The 21,637-nt window shown below is 39.4% G+C and overlaps 1 protein-coding gene across 2 annotated transcripts in view; it reads right to left on the minus strand.

Moving 5' to 3' along the window:
• Positions 1-21,048, minus strand: part of ZNF609 (zinc finger protein 609) — a 222,911-nt gene extending 201,863 nt beyond the window's left edge. For both annotated transcript variants that reach the window (XM_054716143.1, XM_054716142.1), the window contains exon 1: positions 20,945-21,048. The gene's annotated coding sequence lies outside the window, so the exon portion shown is untranslated. The remainder of the gene's footprint in view (positions 1-20,944) is intronic.
• Positions 21,049-21,637: the final 589 nt, after the last annotated feature.

Consider the following 21,637-nt stretch of genomic DNA (forward strand, 5'->3'; position numbering starts at 1 on the left):
GTGCCAAGAAACTAATCTGAAGGCTCAGAGTTTTAACATCTGGACTATCTTTCACCAACTGTTCCAACCCCTAGGATGTTGACTCCACAACAGAACAGTCAAATCTAAATTGTGTGAGTTTCATAGGGTTTGATGCCCCCAGGAAACTGTCAATAAACCAATGGGATACAGCAAAGTTGATAGAAAAAAACCATATCATACCATCTTCCCTGAATTCCAGATGCTACCTAGAAATCACTGTACTTAGCCAACCTCAGATGAGGCTAGTACAACATGTAAACCATCCTCAGTAATGCTGAGCTGACTCAGCTGGAAGAACAGGCATCTCCCTCTCTACCTGCCATATTTCATAGGCGCTCACTAATCAACTCAATTTCCACCTAGGGCTCTAACAAGAAACAATCAACTTTCCTTTGGGTCTCTCCCTTAATTTATTACATTAATTACTGTAACAAAGGAATTGTGTCATCTCAAGTACCATAGCTCTCAACTTATATCTCTAATAGGGATCAGATAAAGAACAGACTAACAGTGCCAATTTGAGAAGAGAGATCCAATTCAACAGGGCTCATCTGACCATGTGTCACCTAAGGACATAAAAGTGTAGCATCTCTCAGTCTCTGAGTGTTTATATGCTGCATCTCATGAATAGTTTTATGTCCCTCACAGGTTGCTATTCTCAAATATTATGAGGCTTGACCTGTTTCATTTCACATAGGCAACTGACACTTCCACCAGGACATAGCTATTCACAAGGGCTCAGGTTTAGAGCTTTGGTATTTGTTGGTACTGCTCTGTGCCAGCATACGTCTCACAATAGGCTAAACAGCATACTGAATATGTAATTAGTTCGATCCCAACTCTGCATAGATTCATTTGGTGGAAATAGTCCACAGGGAAAATCTCTCCCAAGGCCTATGTATAAGGCCAAGAAGCAGAAGGCCATGATCATCTTAAGTAAACAAAAAAATCCACCATTCCCCCTCCCCTAATAATGAGGACTACGTCACCATTTACAATTTAGTTCTTATTCCCAGATGTAAACTTTCTGTGCTAAAGAGAAATCGGTGATGTCAACTTCTCAGAAAAAAAGTGAATAGTGGAAATAGCTAGGAATCAGATCTCAGAAATTGGCCCTCCATATAGAATTGTTGTGTCAAAGCTTTTCTGTATTTCAATTTCCTCATCTTAAAACAGGGAGTAATATGAGTCAAGTTCATAGGCATAAGGGAAAAAGAAAAACCTATACATTTTTAAAGAAATACAGAAATTACCTTCACTTTTTATATTCTAGACCAGACCTCCTTACTTAAATTTCTTACACAAGAACTGCTATTCTAGCCCTGGCCGGTGTGGCTAGTTGGATGAGTGTCATCTCATATACCAAAAGGTCACAGGTTTGATTCCAAGTCAGGGCACATGCCCAGGTTGGGGGTTCAGTCCCCGGTCAGGGTGCGAGCAGGAGGCAACTGATGTTTTTCTCTCACATCACATTGATATTTTTTTCTTTCTCTCTCCCCCTCTTTAAAGTTAATAAAAACATTTTTTTAAAAAAAGATAACATCTACAATAGGATGTCAGACTAGCCACAAAAAAATGGTGGGATCCTCTTGCATATCTTTAAGGATATCTAAGCCATGTCTACTTCTCCAGCCTTACCTCATGGCCACACTTTGTCCTTTGCACCCCACTCCCATCTTATTGCCTCATGGCCTTTACCTGAAAGACACTCCCTGTGCACACCCTACCTCTTAAAGTATGATGACTTGATTAATATTTGTTTCCAAACATTAATCACTAGACTGCAAATTGTTCATACTGTATCTTAAGAACAGTGCTTGGTTCACTGTGCCCTCAAATATTTTGGTCCATAAATAAGTGAATTAACACTGCTTTCCTCAATGCATAGAATCATAACTGCGCCTAGGCTGCCACTTCGCCTCTCCATTCTTACTTCAGCTTGATTTGCCACTAGTTAGTTATAAACTGTCTCAATTACCTGACAATCCTCAAACTTACTAGAACAGAGTGTGGATTCCTCTCCAAGATAAAGGATGAAGATTCAACAAGAATCTAGAGCAGTGGTTCTCAACCTTTCTAATGCCTCGACCCTTTAATACAGTTCCTCATGTTGTGGTGACCCCCAACCATAAAATTATTTTCGTTGCTACTTCATAACTGTAATTTTGCTACTGTTAATGAATCGTAATGTAAATATCTGTGTTTTCCGATGGTCTTAGGCTCTACAGCAGCAGTTCTCAACCTGTGGGTCGTGACCCACAGGTTGAGAACCGCTAGCAGGGTCGCCAAGACCATCGGAAAACACAGATATTTACATTGCGATTCATAACAGTAGATGTGACCCAAGGGTTGAGAACCGCTGCTGTAAAGCCTAAGACCATCGGAAAACACAGATATGTACATTACGATTCATAACAGTAGCAAAATTACAGTTATGAAGTAGCAACGAAAATAATTTTATGGTTGGGGGTCACCACAACATGAGGAACTGTATTAAAGGGTCGCGGCATTAGAAAGGTTGAGAACCACTGATCTAGAGGGAAGGTTAGAAAACAAAACAGTCCTCACATTTCTTAAAATGCCTAACTGCCCCTACCTATTCTCTTAGTCTTCAAACAGTCTCATCCATGCCCAGTTGCTTCCCAAAATAGGGTTAGCCCACACATCAGGTATTCTAGACATAACCAACTCCTGAGAGCCCTCATGCATATACTTAAGTGTATGATAAGTCAGACTATCAGACTTAAACCATCCAGTCATTACATTTTAAACACCTATGATTTAAAGGTGACAGAAGTCAGAAAAATGGTCATGTATGGGAGTGCAGAAAATGTTTATATCTTTACCTGCATGGTGGTTATAAATATGGAAAAATTAAGTGTACACGTACAATTAGTGTTCTTTATTTTTTTTTTTAAAATATTTTTATTGAGGTATTATATGTGTACATATCTTACTATTACCCCCCACCCCACACCCACACATGCCCTCCCCCCCCAGAGTTTTGCGTCCATTGTTTATGCTTATATGCATGCATACAAGTCCTTCGTTTGATTTCATAACTCCCCCACCTTTCCCAAACTTTCCCTCTGTACTTTGAAAGTCTGTTTGATGCTTTACTGTCTCTATATCTATCTTTTTGTTCACCACTTTATAATGTTCTTTACTATCCCTAAATGAGTGAGATCATGTGGTATTTTTCACAATTAGTGTTCTTTATGCAATTTTTAATCACATTATAATTCCAAAAATAAAATAAAATATTAAGTAACTATAAACAAGAGAACTGTATTACTACTGGATCATGGTTCTGGTCCTAAAGTGGTATTTTATGTGATAATGGTAAAAGGGAATCATGCCATCAATGTTTCTAGGTTACAATATTTTAGTGGGATGGTAAGGGAAAAAAAAAATAAATAAATAAGTAAATAAATAAATAAATAAATAAAGGAAAAGAGGAAAGAAACTACCTAAGTATTACCCTATGTTTGACTATATTGCAAGATTTACAGATCTGTTGGAGAGACTGAATTAATTAGTAATAAGGACAATAACAACAACAACAACAAAAAAGAGGTGATTAATTATATTAAATCCTGGAAAGAAACAAAAGTTGTACAAGAAAACATAACAGCAGTATACTTAGTGGCTCAATAATAAATAATCCTTAACATAATAAATAATGAATATAGATTGATCTAACTAAAAATTGCAACATAACTATATTAGGAGGATTTGGTAAGAAGGGGAGGGTAATAGAAGAGCATATTATTTATTATTTAGAAATATGGGAGTAAATATAAGAAAAAATCTGAAAAGTTTAAAGCAGTTGCCTATTGGGAGTGAGACTTTAGGTTGAACCATTGTTAAGTTGGGAAATGTCTATACACCTCAAAATAAGGAAAACCCTTGTTTCCCTTAATAGGTTTTTATAAAATATATCAATTTAATAATTTTTAAGACCTTATGGAAGATGGGAGGAGGGGCAGTAGAAGTGTGGCAGGTATGGCTATAGAGGGGCAGAATGAGACCTTTGTGGTGATGGAATTGTTCAGTATCTTGACTTGTGGTGGTAATTAAATTGCATAAAGCTAAATGTACACACTCATAAACGGGTACAAGTAAAACTAGGGAAATCTGAATGAGATAGGTGTATTATAACAATTATCTAGTTATGATATTGTACTATAGATTTACAAGATGTTACCGCTGGGGGGAACTGAGTAAAATGTATACAAGAGATCCCTCTGTATTATTCTTACAACAGTATAAAACTCTATAATTATCTCCAAATGAAAAGTTTAATCAAAAACCCTTCTTGACCTTATTTTTAATTTCTATTACCTCTAGGTTTATAACACATTTTATTTATTTACTATTGATAAGAGCAACCCAATAATTCAGCTCAATTTATTTCTAACTTGAAAGGGTGCTCTCTATCCAATATAGAATCCTAAGAACTGGTAACCAAGGCTTTATATTCTTCTCTTCACTTGATAAAATTTGATATTTCCTCTGTCTTTAAAAACTGAAGTTCGCCCAGCCGGCATGACTCAAAGGTTGAGTGTCAACCTATGAACCAGGAGGTCACAGTTAGATTCTGGTCAGGGCATGTGCTCAGGTTGCGGCTTGATCTCCAGTGTGAGACGTGCAGGAGGCAGCTGATCAGTGATTCTCTCTCATCATTGATGTTTCTATCTCTCCCTCTCCCTTCCTCTCTGAAATCAATAAAAATATAAAAAAATTAAAAAGTAATTAAAAACCAAAGTGTGTACTTTTGTTTACATGTCTTCATTAAAGTCTTCACCTCCTTTGGTCACCAGCTCTGATAAGTATTCCTTGGGGATCAACAGAAAACAGTTATCACAAACATAGTCAAACTTTGGTTTTGCATAGAGGGGAGTTTGTTTTTATCTTTATTGAGTTCTGATTCTCTTCCTAATGATGCCAAGCATTTCCCTGGCTGTGCACTGAGCTAATTTTTCTAGGAAAAGCTTACCAAGATTCCTTGTCTCCCTTGGGGACTACAATTGTTAGGGAGACGTTAATCATGCTAAGAAAGTGGTTTGGGCCCTAGCTGGTTTGGCTCGGTGGATGGAGCATTGGCCTGTGGACTGAAGGGTCCTGGGTTCGATTCTGGTCAGGGGCACATGCCCAGGCTGTGGGCTTGATCCCCAGTGGGGGGCATGCAGGCGGCAGCCAATCAATGATTCTCTCTCATCATTGATGTTTCTGTCTCTCTCTCCCTCTTCCTTTCTCTCTGAAATCAAATGTATTAAAAAATGTATTTAAAAAAGAAAAAGAAAAAGAAAGTGGTTTGGACTTTCTGCCTCTTTTTAAATGTAATACTTGTCCACACTGAAGCTAATCTATCTTTCATCTCCCACATACAAGATATTCCTTTCATCAGCCCACAATAGCCAAGATCTACTAAACAATTTGGGAACCTAACTACTGAAAACTATCCTGGGAAAACCTAAATATGTCACTTATGAAAAATATTTATTAAAGTATCAAATAAGATGAGTGTCACTGCTTAAATTCTTACACCTAGAACTTATCCATATGGTTTTTGAAGGTAATGTCATGAGGAACCAGCACAGTACAATGAAAACAAAACTTGGGAAGAGGCAGAAAAGCTCAATTCTATTCTTTACTCTCCCTTACTTCCATAGCTGTTTAACAATCTCAGGCAAGTCACTGCACTTATTTGAGCCTATAAAAAGTTGAGATAATTAATATTCCATGTACTATGTAATCCTCTCAGTAGGAACTAGAGCAGCATTCTAACATCAAACTCATTAATATCCCTATAGCAAAATGAATATTTACTTGGAATAGAACCAAAAAGATTGTAAGTTGCCTCTTACTGGTTGAAGCCAGGTTGTGCCTACCTTACCAAAAAAAACCTTTTGTTTTCAGAGCTTTTGAGTTTTAGAACTGCAGAGGACTATGGAACTACAGAAGTGTTCATTGTCAGAAATTAAGTTTGCTAAGGCACAAAACATTTTTGTCCATTCCATGACTAAAGTTTTTTGGCCTGACTTTTTAAAGTCTTTTCAAACTAAACAATATCTACAGGTAATAACTCAACCCACACATAATTGTTAGTGATTTATCATGACTTCTCCTTATGTTAACTAACCACTGCCCTAATCAGTTATATGAATGGTACCAAGTCATCTCAATCAATTTACATTTTACCAATTTTCCAATATAGTTTTAGTCCCTCTACCTCCAAACCCTTCTTAAGAGAATAACATTTGAAATCTACACCAGTCTGAGTGTAGTGATCACACTACTTACAACTTGAAGTGATATATTTTCATTAAGGGTTCCACAGTTTATTCTTGAATACTTTCTAAATTCTTGAGTAGATAATTGTGATTTCATCAAGTTTATTGATTTGATTAAAAGAAGCCTATGCAGCCGAAACCGGTTTGGCTCAGTGGATAGAGCATCGGCCTGCGGACTCAAGGGTCCCGGGTTCGATTCCGGTCAAGGGCATGTACCTTGGTTGCGGGCACATCCCCAGTGGGGGGTGTGCAGGAGGCAGCTGATCGATGTTTCTCTCTCATCGATGTTTCTGACTCTCTGTCCCTCTCTCTTCCTCTCTGTAAAAAATCAATAAAATATATATATATAAAAAAAAAGAAGCCTATGCAGCTAGAAAGAAAAAAAAAAGTGTTGGAAATACTAAATAAATGTTAACATTTCTGGGATAATTCCTAAGAGTTCTTTATATCTTTTGGTGCTTTAAAAAAGATTAATCCATGTTCTAATCAGGAAAAAGACAAACATTAATAATCTATCATCATTTGACCTGGAAGTCTTTTTAATCTGCTTGGGAAGTGGAACTTCTGTAATGTTATCATCCCTGAATAGATCTTTCACACTATGATAAGTAGTCTCACCAATTTTCTAGCTGCCTTTCCATTTTTAACATCTCCTTTTAAATAAAAAGCAGAAAATGCCTACCATTAGTTTTGCAAAGAGGCTGATCTATTTCATCTTTTTTTCTTTTGCCTAAATTCTAGATGGCACTCAACCATCATCACTTTGTGGGCTGCTTGTGGTCTTGACTGAAAATGTTTCTAATTTTTTTAAAAGATGGCTTTCTCCTCTCCACAGCTTCAAGACTATGCCAAATTGCTATCTGTTCTGAATGGTCCTTTTGAACCCTTGCTTTTCTTTAACATGGACTTCTAATATGATAATTTTTAAGTCTTTACATTTCCAGTTGATTACTTTTTAAAATCTTTCTTTCCACTTTTTCTAATGTACATACTTAATCACAGCTTGATTTCTTAAAACAGAATCTCCATATAAATTTTGTTCTTCCTCTCTTCCTGAAGAAACTGAGCTTAATCAAAATGTGATTAAATAGTATTAACCTAGAGAAACCTTTATTAATTCTTGTTTTTTCCTTAGATGTAATATCTAGGTTATTTCTTTGTTTGTAGGTTCTAAAACAGCCAACTGTAAGTAGTTTGTCTTATTCAAAACCATATTTTCACATTTGCTTGCAATGAAGCATTTAACCAATCTGTATATAAACAAATGAACTCCACATTATTATTATCTAGCCTAGTTTTGCAGCTCCTCCAATCACCTTTAACATTTTCAACTCAGTCACATTATTTTGATTAGAAATGTGACATTTTTTATTTAAGCAAAGATTTCAATCCTTATAAAAATGTAATCCCTTTACATGAACCTCTTTGAGTAAAAAAAAAAAAATGCAATCCCTTGCTGCCACGGTTAGTCTTCTTCCATAAAGTATCTGAGATATGAATTAAATCATTATACCAAGACATTCCCTATCAAAAAAAGGAGACAGAAAAAATATTATATAAGGATAGCAGAAATTCCTCTCATCTTTATATAAGTAACACTTTTAAAAAATATAATGAATCAGATCAAATATTTAGGTAAAACATATGTTTTGGAAGAAACATATTTGTTGTTGGAAGAAAATTTTACTTTATCATTATGTCACCTACTCCAGTGTAACCTTGTTGAAACTGAATTTCTTTCTTATAGAAAGTCTCCATAAGAAAAAGAATCTTGCCAAACACTGTCCTGCATGTCCCTCTCTGTCAGATAGTGTTATGGAACTCATCTGGAATCCACACTGCCAGGATTTCCAGCTCTGCTAGGACTGGAAGAGCCAACTAATACAAACCACAGAAACATTACTACTAAGAAAATAGTTTTCACTAGAAACCAAGCTATGTTAAAGCATTTTTAATAATAAAGCAATACAACTTGGTTAGTTAAACTGAGTTCTTTTCACCACTAAAGAAAACAACAACATACACTTGAATTAACTAACAGCTGCTGGCTTTAAAGTTCATGATATCAGTGATATGTTATTGCACCACTTAAGCATATGTAGTGAAAACGCAGAACTTCACATTTGATATACAGCAACTCCAGAGAAAAGCCCTGTGACATGTCTCAAAGCTCATCTAACATTAGAACCATTTCTGCCTAAAAGTAACTTTTTTTTTTTTTAGCATGGACCAGAGTTCATGGGGACCCTATTCTAAAATTAGGTAGCAAAAGAGTACATTTTTACAGAATGGCAAATAGGTCTCCTTGTGCACTGGCACTGATGAGATAAATAAAAATAGCATGCATAGGTAGATACCCTGCCCTGCATCTCAGCGACATCAAACAGCATTCAATGTTACCAAGCTGAGAGCTTGATGTCTTCGAGTTGCATTCTACATAACTCAAGGACAGAAATAGGATATTCTGTCCCTTGTATATAAGGTAGAAATTTTAGCTTGCAGTCAATTACCAAAACAGCAGTCTGGCCTAAGGGATTTCTGTTTCCTATTAGCTTCATGTAAGAAAAACAGGAAAGAGGTAACAGGAAAAATAATGAAGAAATTGAAGGATGAGTAAAGGGCAAGCAAGAAAATTATAAGAAAATTTACAATACACAGGTCAGACAAGAGAGCATCTTAGACATAAGACATCTTCATCCTCTAGCTAATGAATTAGGTACTGGGAGAGGAAGTAAAAAAAATACCACAAACCTGAAAATTCATTTTTAAGCTGAGAGCAGAGTGCACACTCCTTGAAATCTTTTTTTAAAAATGTTTTATTGATTTTTTTAGAGAGAGAGGAAAAGAGAGGGAGAGAGAGAAACATTGATCAGCAGCCTCCTTCATGCCCCCTACTGGGTATCAAGCCTGCAACCTGGGCTTAGGTTCATAGGTTGATGCTCAACCACTGAGCCACTACTGACCAGGCCTTGAAATCCTATTTTTAAAGAGCTACCCAGACACAGTTGCTGAGGCCTAATTAAAAAGAGGTAAAGTCACAATACTGGGCTTTCCCCATTGAGGAAGGAGAAAACCCAGAGGCCAAACACACCCATTACTCTATGGACCCAAGGCCCAGGCAACAGAAGAGTAAATCGCACCCCTCAGGGAACTAGCTCAAGGCTTCCAGTTTCATCCCTGTTGTCTTCCAGACAAGACTGACTGCAATTTTCACCATGATAAACTTCCAGAAATGCCAGCCAGAGGAGCACCAAGGAGAGAAGAACATAACAAGTAGCTATTTCCCCCCTCAATGTCGGCTGGACTCTTTGGAACAATTGCAGACACTGCCTCTTTTTCTCTGTTGAGCAGGAAGAGCACTCAGCAACCTCAGGTAAGTGCCTAACAACCCTATAACACATCAGCACCACATTTCTCAGATGCTTACTCTGACCATCTTATTTAAAGCTGTAAACTCCCTACCTTCCCTACCTATCCCTCCTTCACACTCCTAATCCCCCTACTCTGCTCTATTTTACTCACCTAATTTATCACCTTTTAAATATTATATAATCATTTATTATGCTTATTTCTGTTTCCGTGACCCATGAGGTTGGAACTTTTTTGTCTGTGTTGTTCACTGACAGATGTTAAGCAGCCAGAACAGGACCTCACACATAGTTGGAACCCAATAAATATTTATGACATAAATAAGAAAAACTAAAAACACCTCCCAGAGGTCAATAATACCCAGAGATCCAACAATGGCTATATCCCTCTAACAGAACCAGCCTGGTTCCTGTGACTGACCTACATTGTTTCTACCAGCCATATACCAACTACCTGCCTCCCTCCCCCAAGTCTTCAATCAGCTTGGTTATATGAAACCACTGTACTGATACAGGCAGTAAAGGCCTCAAATGCTTGTTCTTGAGTCTGAAGGATTTCTAAAGGTTTTCATAGTCTACCTTGTTCCTAGATTATTCAATTTGGGATAAAATTTAGCATAAAAGAAGGCCTTAAAAAAAATCACAAGAAATTTGTTTTCAAATATTAAATTCAAATTCAATTCAGTAAGCATCAATTAAACAAAGTTATATTAAAAAAACTGGGCTAGAAGCTATGAGAATAGAAGAGACACAGATCGGTATGGTTCAGTGTATAGAGTGTTGGCCTGCAGACTGAAGGGTCCCGGGTTTGATTCCAGCCAAGGGCACATGCCTTGGTTGCAGCTTGATCCCCAGTGGGGGGGGGGGGGGGGTGCAGGAGACAGCCGACCGATGATTCTCTCTCATCATTGATGTTTCTATCTCTCTCTCTCCCTTCCTCTCTGAAATAAAAATTTTACTTCATCATTATGTCACCTAAAGGTGTTAAATATATTTTTAAAAAATAAAGCAAGAGATACAGAGAAAGATAATCAATTCTGGAGAGAGATGGGTGGGAAGAAGAGGGTTAAGAAAGGCTTCAGGAAGGAGATAGGGTTTCCTTGTTACATACTCTACTAGAACCAAATTCTTTCCTTTCAGAGCACTGTTCATAATCATACATTTACTAGGTGTACTGGTTAATAATACAGATTTTTTTCAATAGATGGAGTTATACATATGTTGATATATATGCTATTTGATATGTATGCTATTTTATTTAATTGTTGTATTCAAAACTTCATATGTCAAATTTGCTGAAGGTGTTAACATCATAGATATTTTTACACTTAAAAATGCCCAATTTCGTGCCAAAAAAAGAGCATTTGCGGGAAGTTTTAATTCATTATTTTGAAGAAAAGTGCTGCTGAATACTTCGGGAAACTTATGGTGAACATGCTCCATCTCAAGATACTTGTGAACGCTGGTTTAAACTCTTTAAAAATGATGATTTCGATGTGAAAGACAAAGAACATCCAGGTCAACCAAAAAAGTTTGAAGACCAACAATGACAAGCATAATTGAATGAAGATGCGTGTCAAACTCAAAAACAACTTGCAGAAAGACTAAATGTTGCTCAGCAAACAATTTCCGATCATTTACAAGCAATGGGAAAGATTTTAAAGTAAGGAAAATGAAATGGGTGCCACATCAACTGAAAGAAAGACTAATGGAAAACCTAAAAGTCATCAGTAAAATGTTGCTTCAATGGCACAAAAGAAAGTCTTTTTTGCATTGAATTGTGACTGGCGATGAAAAGTGGATTTATTTTGAGAATCCCAAATGCACAAAATCACGGTCAACCATCAACATCGACTACAAGGCCAAATCACTTCGGAAAGAAGACAATGCTCTGCATTTGGTGGGATCAGGAAGGTGTGGTGTATTATGAGCTTCTAAAACCAGGTGAAACCGTTAATACTGATCGTTACCGACAACAAATAATCAATTTGAACCACGCTTTGATTGTGAAACGACCAGAATGTGCCAGAAGACACGGCAAAGTAATTTTACTTCATGATGACGCACCATCACACACTTCAAAACCAGTTAAAGACATGTTAAAAGATCTTGCCTGGGAAGTATTAGCCCACCTGCTGTATTCACCAGACCTTGCTCCTTCAGATTACCACTTGTTCCGATCAATGGCACACACACTTTTTAAGCAGCACTTCAAAACGTACGAAGAAGTGGAAAATTGGGTCTCTGAATGATTTGCCTCAAAACAAGAAAAGTTCTATTGGGAGAGTATCTACAAATTACCTGAAAGATAGGGAAATGTGTAGCTAGCGATGGACATTACTTTGAATAAAGCACTTTTGGTGTTTCTCTTGAAATTATCGTGTTTTCTTTGATTACAAAATCTGCATTATTAACCGATACACCTAGTATTAGTTGATTGTTGATCTCCCCCACTAGACTTAGTCCTGAAAGGACAGCGACCATGGCTGGCCTGGTATATAAATGCTCAATAAATATTAGTTATTCAAAATGAATAAAAATTATAGTAATATTACAGCAGTCTATAATATGGAATATAGAAAGAGGCATTAACCATGAGGTTATTACAGATGAAGACCTAAACTAGGTGAGCCAAAGGAAAAAGTGGCACGCTATCCAGAATAATCCAAATGTAATGAATGAATGAATAGGTGGTAAGGCACAAAAAGAACCAAATATGAATCCAAAGTTTTGTGCCATGGCAACTGGAAGAAGCTGTAATGCTTAGGGAAGAAAAGGGCAGGCAAGTTTCAGAAATGATGTACTGGAGGTGCCATTGAAAACAAATGCCAAGTAGAAAAAAAAATTCCTCCTTTCCTGTATACCTTCCAGATTCATATATCCCATAAGCTCCAGAATTCCAATTTATCTTCCTATAATTCTATTTCTGATGTCATTCTTTAAGACTCTGCTCTAGAAGCATCAGTTACAGAACAAAGTGCTGAGTTTCACACCAAACCTCAGAATTTGTCATAAAGTTCACAAGGTGCATTCTTGAACATCCACTTGTGTTCATGTGAATAAAAGTTTATCCCAACCTAACACAAAGGACTTCACCTAGCAATGTTGTTAAGAATATTCCTGGTAACATACCCAAAGCCCTGGCTGTACTCCGTACATAGAATAGAGCAGACACTGCTGCCTTTCTCTAATACTGAACTATGGCCTAAGAAACTACAGTACCAGCATGCAATGCTATACCAGCAAGTAATGTGGCCTGCCAGGATCTGGATTTCATTCATAGTGTGGTTTGAACTCCCAAGGTTGCATGGTACCTATTCTGGCCACTTTCTAATTCAATACCCTATGCTTCACCTACCACCTTTTTTTAAAAGCCCACCTACAAAAAATACTTATATTTCTAATATATCTTTGTAAAATCTCACATTCAAGTGGAGCACTTCCCAATAATCTTTAGATTACCTGAAAATTAATAATGTGCTACAGATGGCTGGGAATAAAGCAAAGTACTCCCAGGACTTTTTGCAAGTCCAACACAAATAGTTCTGCCCACCAAATGTTTCTATTACAGACTGGTGAATGTTTTAAGTACAAATTTAAAAACAGTGAATGCTTCTTCCAATGTTCAAAGGTAGATTAAACATATGATTGTGCTATATTAACAAACAAGCAAAAAGACTAAAAAGACTGTCATCATCCTCTTAACATTCAATAAATATCTGCTATTAGAAGTCCCAAGTCTAAGAATTATCTGGAAACTGTTGATAAAAATCCTAACTTGGGGAATTAACTTGCTTATGTGATCTTATGCCTTTAAACTGCTTGAAAACAAAGATTTCCTAACATACTGTCAACTTTAAAGTTCCTACAGTCACTCACCAGCTTTCAATCCCTCTGTTCCTTTTGGAGATTTCCCTTGTTAGTCAGACCACCAAATGTCACCCATTTAGGATTTACAGCATTAGTAATAACAACTTTATTTTCTAAACAAAACACAGTGAACAACTCATATTCAATCTCAATAAGTTAATTCAAAGCAGGTTTTCCACGGACTGGTCAAAAATGGAAAAATACCCAATCCATCTCCACAATCAGTCCCATTTAGTTAAAAATTTTGATGAGCCCTAACCAGTTTGGCTCAGTGGATAGAGCGCCAGCCTGCAGACTTAAGGGTCCCAGGTTCGATTCCAGACAAGGGCATGTACCTTGGTTGTGGGCACATCCCCAGTGGGGGGTGTGCAAGAGGCAGCTAATTGATGTTTCTCTCCCATCAATGTTTCTAGCTCTCTCTCCCTCTCCATTCCTCTCTGTAAAAAATCAATAAAAAATATATATTTTAAAAAAAATTTTTTGATGAGATTTAAGATCTTAGATTTCTGACTGAATACACAAAATTACTTATTGATATCTGGCAAATCCTTCAAGGTATGATTTCCTTCAGGTTCTTTTCTGTAGCTTTCTGATACCCATTCTCATGGCTTAAACAGACTAGAAAAAGATATACTTGATAAGCTGGTGAACCTGCAGAATGAGGATACAAGACCCTTCAAAAGAAGATGGCCTAGTTAAAAAAAAAAAAAAAAAAAGCATAGCATAAGCCTTATAAATATATCAAAGAGGAGTGAAAGTCAAGCCCCAGAGAACTAAGCTGCACCCATTAGCCCTTCTGAATATTGACTATATATATATTTTTTTAAATATATTTTATTGATTTTTTACAGAGAGGAAGAGAGAGGGATAGAGAGTTAGAAACATCGATGAGAGAGAAACATCGATCAGCTGCCTCTTGCACACCCCCTACTGGGGATGTGCCCGCAACCAAGGTACATGCCCTTGACCGGAATCGAACCTGGGACCCTTGAGTCCGCAGGCTGACGCTCTATCCACTGAGCCAAACCGGTTTCAGCTTGACTATATTTTTGACACAGTAATTATAAATTGCTCACTACTGTCACTTCCAGTGGAAAACCCACTTTCATCACAACCTAGATATCATAAAATTCTACAGTTAAATGGAACCTTAAGAGATGATCTTGTCTAATCTGCTAATTTGACAGATAAGGAAAGAGCAAAGAGAGCTGTGACTAGCACAAGGTCACATAGCTAGTTAGAGGCATAGTAGTGATAAGAACTTGGGTTTTGTTTTATGACTCCCAATTCTACGAAAAGCAAACACATAACACTATTAAATCAGACAATAACTTAATTGTAACTGTAATTAAGCCACACAAAAATAAAATTTTCCCACATAAAGAGAACAAAGGGTTAGAACAGGGAGTGCCTCAAATTAAACAGAAAGAAGCAGCATTTGTTCATACAGTACAGGAGTTTCTTAAGGCCACAACCGTGCACTTATTTTCTAAGCCATTACCACCTTCAAGGATGTGCATCCTGTGCTTCCATCAGCATCTTCTTGTGGCAAAGGTTTGAAAAGTGGTAACTTCTGGCAAACTGATGGATGGTACAAAAGGAACAAATGTGGTACCAACAATAAAGAAGAAAGGACTGAAGGTGAAGGGGTGGAGATATTGCTGGGAACAAGGAATCCTGAAAATGGGATAAGAATAAAAATCCAAGAGAGTCTGGTCATTGGCCAGACACTAATGACCAGAGAGCACAATAACAAGAAGGCAGTTTCAGAGCTTGCCTGGCATCAGACAGCTCTCACCTACAAAAGGAAAAAAGAAAAAATTCTCACAGAGACAAGCGAAAGATCGTAGGTTTGCTCCTGAGTGATGGACTATATATGACCTAATAGGTATTTGCCATCTCTTATTTCTGGGACTCTGATCCAAGAACAAACAGCAAGAGAACCATGAAAAATCAGCCCTGTTGGATCCAGAGTTCTGCCTTGACAAGATATAAAGCTCATTCATAGATCTGACGGTGCTCATGAGACTGCAGTTCAACTCCTGCTGCTAGAGCAAGAGGAGGGAGACGGGAGATAGAAAGGGGTGAGTGGGAAGGAGGTGGAAGATCTGGGTTGTGACTATAATAGCTACAGTAATTAGAGTGTTTCCAAGCTGCCAGAGAAGTCTTCAGAGCAGAGAACTAGGATGGGAGATGGAGGAGGGAAAAAAGCATGAGAAAGCAAACTGCTGACAATGCTAGGAAAGTATATGGTACTCTGTGAACTGTTTAAAACAAACAACTGTGATGGCTTTATATGGGAAAATCAAGAAGTTTATATTTTTCTTCAGAAGTGAATACTATTCAAATAATTGCTAAGCTCCCACTTAAAGCTAGGTTACAAACCAGGTTTAAGCAAATTCTTGCAAAATATTCCTGTCTCTGCATTGGTCCATTGGCCCCTGGCCTCAGAGGCACACCGTTCGCCTCTCTTCCCCTAAATCAGTGGTTCTCAACGTTTCTAATGCTGCAAACCTTTAATACAGTTCCTCATGTTGTGGTGACCCCCAACCATAAAATTATTTTTGTTGCTACTTCATAGCTGTAATTTTGCTACTGTTATGAATCGTAATGTAAATATCTGTGTTTTCCGATGGTCTTAGGCGACCCTGCTAGTGGTTCTCAACCTAAATCAATCTACCTACATACTTAAATCTGTCTCTCTCTCTCTCTCTCTCTCTCTCTCTCTCTCTGACATACAGGTAAAGAGACTTCACGCCACTTGGAAAAGAAATTTCTAAATTCTAAAAAAAAAAAATTCTCAAACAGCTAATATCACATATTTCTTTCAAACAACTGTTAATTAGTACCCCATGAATTCATTACATTGTGTGCATGTGTGTGTGTCTCAATAGAAGAAGCACACAGCCTGTCAGTCTAATACAGAAAATGACTAGAAGGTAAATAAATAAATAAATAAATAAATCAGAAAATAAACACCAAGTTACTTGCTTATAAAATTTAGGTTCTATGGCACTGCCTATTACAGTGGCATGATTATGTAAAAGAAAACCATATTAACAGAAGATGATAACCTTCAAGAAAAATCTGGGAATTTGCAGAAAACCTCAAAAAAGAAAGTCTTTTTTCAAGTTATTAAAAATTCTGTACTTGTTTTAAAGACAAATATTTAGTTGAGATGGTTCCTTAACAAGATTTGGCCCTCTGGTGATTATTTGATTCTAACAAATGATGTTAATCTCAATGCCAGAGAAGAGTTATAAAGGTGCTGGGAGAAATGAAAAATGGAACAAAACAAACTGAAGAGATGTAAATTTCATGTGGAGAATTATATTCATAAAATAAAAACACATGCAAATTTATTGAGTAAGGCATGTCAGATAGACCTAACACAAAAATTCAATTACATCCTTTGCCTAAAACCTGCTGGGTTATCCTCCCAGTGGGGTTAAATCTTTTTCACCATGTTAAAACCAAAGAATTTTCTCCTTCCCATTTCCCTCTAATAAACAAGTACTAGAAACACTGAATTGCCACTATTTCTTTCCCATTCATAGGGCATAAAGCCAGAACTCACAGAAATACAATAGGGCTGTCTAGGACCATGTCTAAGGCAAGCTACTCAGTAGTCTAAAAGAAACAGAAAAAGAATTTGTTTTTTTCTATTCCATTATCATCTCACTAACAAATCAGTACCAGGCATTAAGAAATGTGAAACAAAGAGCAATTTCACACATATGAACTGAACCTAAACCACGGAAGACCAAGTATTTTCTTGTCACTGTGACATGTGATTCTTTAGCCACCTGCTCAATAATCCCTCTTCAGCTGCACAGCTGCTGCCAATTCCACATGCCCAGCTAGGCAGGTGCTTTGGTGAATTACCTGTTCCCTAGTGAAAAGAGTCCTTCACTGATACTTAGTGGACCCAGAACCTGCCAATCAGCATCACCTATCTTCATTTTGCCTGTCACAGCCAACTTTTATGAGAGAGATCATAAAGGCATATTTAGTATATAATGTGATTTTTATATTTTGTGGGGTTTTGTTGTTGTTGTTTTTAAAGAAAATGAATTTTTAAAAATCAAATAGAAGTGATAATTCAACTGCTGGGGAAAAAAGCCTTGCCACACAACATAAGGCCACCTTATCTCAGAGTGACCCCATCTGTCTGGCAGTATTTCCATCCATGATATTTTCCACAAGGGAAATACAATTGCTTTGCTACCTCTGGAGATGGAGAAAGTGGCGGTGGAAGGTGCTATGGTACCTGACAGTAATAAGAGAGAGCAGAGCAAGAACTTCTGGAAACCATATATCATTTCTGTACTTAAGTCTCCATGGCTGAGCCCAGGCAGTGGAGTTCCCAGGCAAATAAATAAGGAGTGGCACTTGCACTTGACAGAGCAATCAGTAAACCCCTCAACAAATTATCCTATTCCAGCCATTTAGTTGCTCTATGCTAATTGCAATATAATTACTACCAGTAGCCAAAATTATGCTTCCATATCCTCAAAAAAAAAGCACAAATCTGTCCAGCTACCCAGACCTCTCACAAGGAAGCATTATCTTTTCTTAAATATATATATATACACGTGTGTATATATATATGTACACACACACACACACACACGTTTCAGAAAGGAAGGGAGAGGGAGAAAGATAGAATCATCAATAATGAGAGAAAATCATTGATCACTGATCAGCTGCCTCCTGCATGCCCCCTAATGGGAATCGAGCCCACAACCCAAGCATATGCCCTGACTGGGGGAATCAAACCTCCTGGTTCATAGGTCGATGCTCACTGAGTGACACCAGGCAGGCACAAGGAAACATTTTCTGCCAAGATGCTGGGGGTGGTGAAGACCCAAAGTACTCTCTGAAGGATGGTCACAATCAGAAGACTCATGAGACTCCTCATGGCAAGGGCCCAAATTTGAAAGCACTATACCTAATCAAGGCAAATTTATCTGGGGCTTCTGCCTTCAGTGTCACCTGACAGGATTCAGAAATGAATGCCAACAGCCCAAGAGCAAAAAGCTTTGGACTCAATTTAGCTGAGACTTCACTCAGAGACCAAGGACATATATTAGTTGAAAACAGCCTAAAGACAGACAACACCTCTGGTAAAGACCTTAAGTCAGTTCTGTCATCAGGAAATACAAAGGTCAAAACAATTTCTTCCTAACAAAGCCCAACACCTAAGTGGCAAGCCATCATTTTAAGACTATTTGAAATAAAGGAATGAGGGAAGCAGCATAGATTCAGCACCTCAGAAAGGCCTTTACCAAAACCAAAGGCTAAAGTTTCTATTTATATGAAATGGTTGGCTATTGTGTACAGTGTATTGTATACAACTGTTTTCTCAAAATGAGTTTGATTTCTAATCTCTTTTTAAACAAAAGTTTTCTTCAATGTCCTAAATGAAAACCCAAATTTTAGCCCCAAATATTATTTTTACCTAATAGTACCAGTTGGACACTTCTATGAGATATATACGAGGATAGGGTTCCTTCTAGCTTATTCTCATCCTTCCCTCATTAATAACCCCCACGCTCTCAAAAGTGGGTGTTGTTGTTTTTTTAATGTTCATCTCTTTGCACAGTTCTCCCTAATAAAGAAGCAGTTATGGACTTTCTACACAATAAGCAAGTCACCCTTTTCATCAGAATTAAAATGAACACAGGCCTTGTTTCCACAGGCCTAGACCAGATAGGCAAATCCTGTGGCTTTTTGTTGTGCAATTACTATTGACCAGGAAGTCACCATTAAAAAGGTACTGGGTCCTTGTCTCCCTATATTAACACTACACAGGGTTTTAGTTGTATTCCTAAACAAACACACAAAAAAATCACTGTATGAGTGCCTCATCTCTATAAAAAGAATTAAATATGATGGTTCAAACAAGAGTAGAAACCTCCCCTTGGAGGTCTGACCTAAACATCAGGGTCGAGTCTCCCAGACACTATTCCTTCACAACTTAGTACAGGCTAGCTAAAGAAGCAGGCACAACATGGCTGGCATCCCCTATTCTTCTGAAAAATGTGTGCCAATGAGCTCTGCATTGTTCCTCACTCAAAAAGAAGAGCCTTTCTGTCTGGCCTCCTCCAATGGCAAGCCCCAGTCTGGAAGAGGAAGAAAATGGCACTGAGGAGCCTGGGAGATGGAGCATATCCAAAGCTCTCAGACAAGACTTGAACCTATGACCTTCACTGTGTACACAATAGGCGGGTGAGAGGGACCGGTTTATCTCTGCAGCAGCAGTTCTCAGCCCTGGGGTAGCACTCCCGATAAAATGACACGACTATTGTGTGTGGCAGCAGAACAGTCATCCCTCCTCACAACAGTCTAAACCAGCACTCCCTCCCCCAAGACAAAGCAGCAGGGGTGAAATTAACTCAAGGCTGCAGAGCAAAGCCCAATACAGAAAAGAGAGGCCTGTGGGGGACTGGGGACTCTAACTCAACCCCTGGGGCTCTGGACACATGGCTGGAAACAGACAGGCTTTCTCCCCCATCCTTCCCACTTTCATTTAGGCAGGAAGCTGTTTCTTAGAGAATTCAATCATCTGTGATTTGTTCAGAAATATTCCCCCTGAAGGGCTCTGATCTCTCCACCCTGTGTGAGCCTAATTCCTAGAAGCTGAAATGACTGTTTGCTGCTGCCTGTTTCACAAACACACATTAATTGGTCAGATGTGTCTCCTCCTCCTCAACCCCAGAGGGAGGAAGGAGAATCTGAGCAAAGCACGGAGATGATCCAACCGTAATTACACATAAAGGGAAAAGAGGGCAGCATGGGTTTTCCAAGCAGGACAGGGTCACAAACCCTCCGGGGGGTGGGGGGGTGCAGAGAGCAGTTAAGGGCCAGGCCCAGGAATCCCTCCATCTTGAAGAAAAGGACAGGGGTAAATATGACCTGAGGACTAGAAGGATCACACACCCACAACCTACTTACTGCACACTCCCAGCCACCTTGTTCACCCCCTCCCGGGCCACGCACATGTCCAGCTCCCAACCCTTCGCTCTGAACCCCTAACTCCCGGACTAGCCCCCGTCGTCTGGGGCCCCCTTGAGATAATTAGACTGGCCTCAAACTCTCTGGCCTGTCCCTACAACCTGGCTAGACCCTAATCCCCTCTCGGGCACCCCTACCCTCACCCTGAATCGGCCCGGCCATGCTTTGAACTTCACCCCGCGCCCCTCGACGCCCCCTCCCCCACCCACGCAACGACCCCCCCCCCTCCCTCCCCTCCATACACACCTTCCCCTCGTTCGGCCCCGACCCCCAACCCCCACTTCCTCCGTCAGGCGTCGCTACCCCCGGCTCCCCTCAGCGCCGCCGCCTCTCCTCCCCCAGCCCCGGCTTCACACAAAGCTCCGGACTCACCGCGCGGCCGGTCCCGGGAGCCGCCACCTCCGCTGGCCCGGGGCCCCGGGCCGTAGAGCCGCCGCTGCTACGGGGCCCAGGCCGCCATCCGTTCCCGCGGCCCCTCCCCCCCACCCCACCCCGCCTCCGCTTCGGCTCTCCGCCCCTTCCCCGCGCCGCTCCGCCCCGCCCGGCCGGTGCCGCTGTGTCCGGGCCGCGGGTCCCTCAGCCACCGCCACCGCCGCTGCCGCCGCGATCCGGGACAACCAGGGCCGCCTGGAAGGTACGGACACTGGATCACCGGGCCCTCGGATCCGGATTCCCGGCTGGTGTGGAGACTGGAGCGGGGGAGCGCAGGGGAAACCCGGAACCTGGATGCAGAAGCCAAATCCTGGGTCTCGGAATGCACGGTCACAAGGAGCCAGGATTAGAGTCTGCTCTGGGAATGCTGGAAAACCCGGCGAGCCGGTTAAAACAGAGATAAACTCGAAGAAACCTGGATTTAGAAGCTCGAACCTAACGCTCTCTCTCCTCGTGGAAAGAACTCTCGCCAGACCAGACTTCCTCGCAGAGAGGTCTCTGGGGGAGTATCAAACACTTACAGAAGGCACCAGTTCTATAGGTGTCCTTCAACTGTGGAGAAAGGGGTCTGAATGTGAACATCCACAAAGCACAGAGGAGCAAGCAAAGCTCATGATGGTTTCATCTATTTTA

The sequence above is a fragment of the Eptesicus fuscus genome, chromosome 5, assembly GCF_027574615.1.
Source record: "Eptesicus fuscus isolate TK198812 chromosome 5, DD_ASM_mEF_20220401, whole genome shotgun sequence".
NCBI classification, from domain to species: Eukaryota; Metazoa; Chordata; class Mammalia; order Chiroptera; family Vespertilionidae; genus Eptesicus; species Eptesicus fuscus.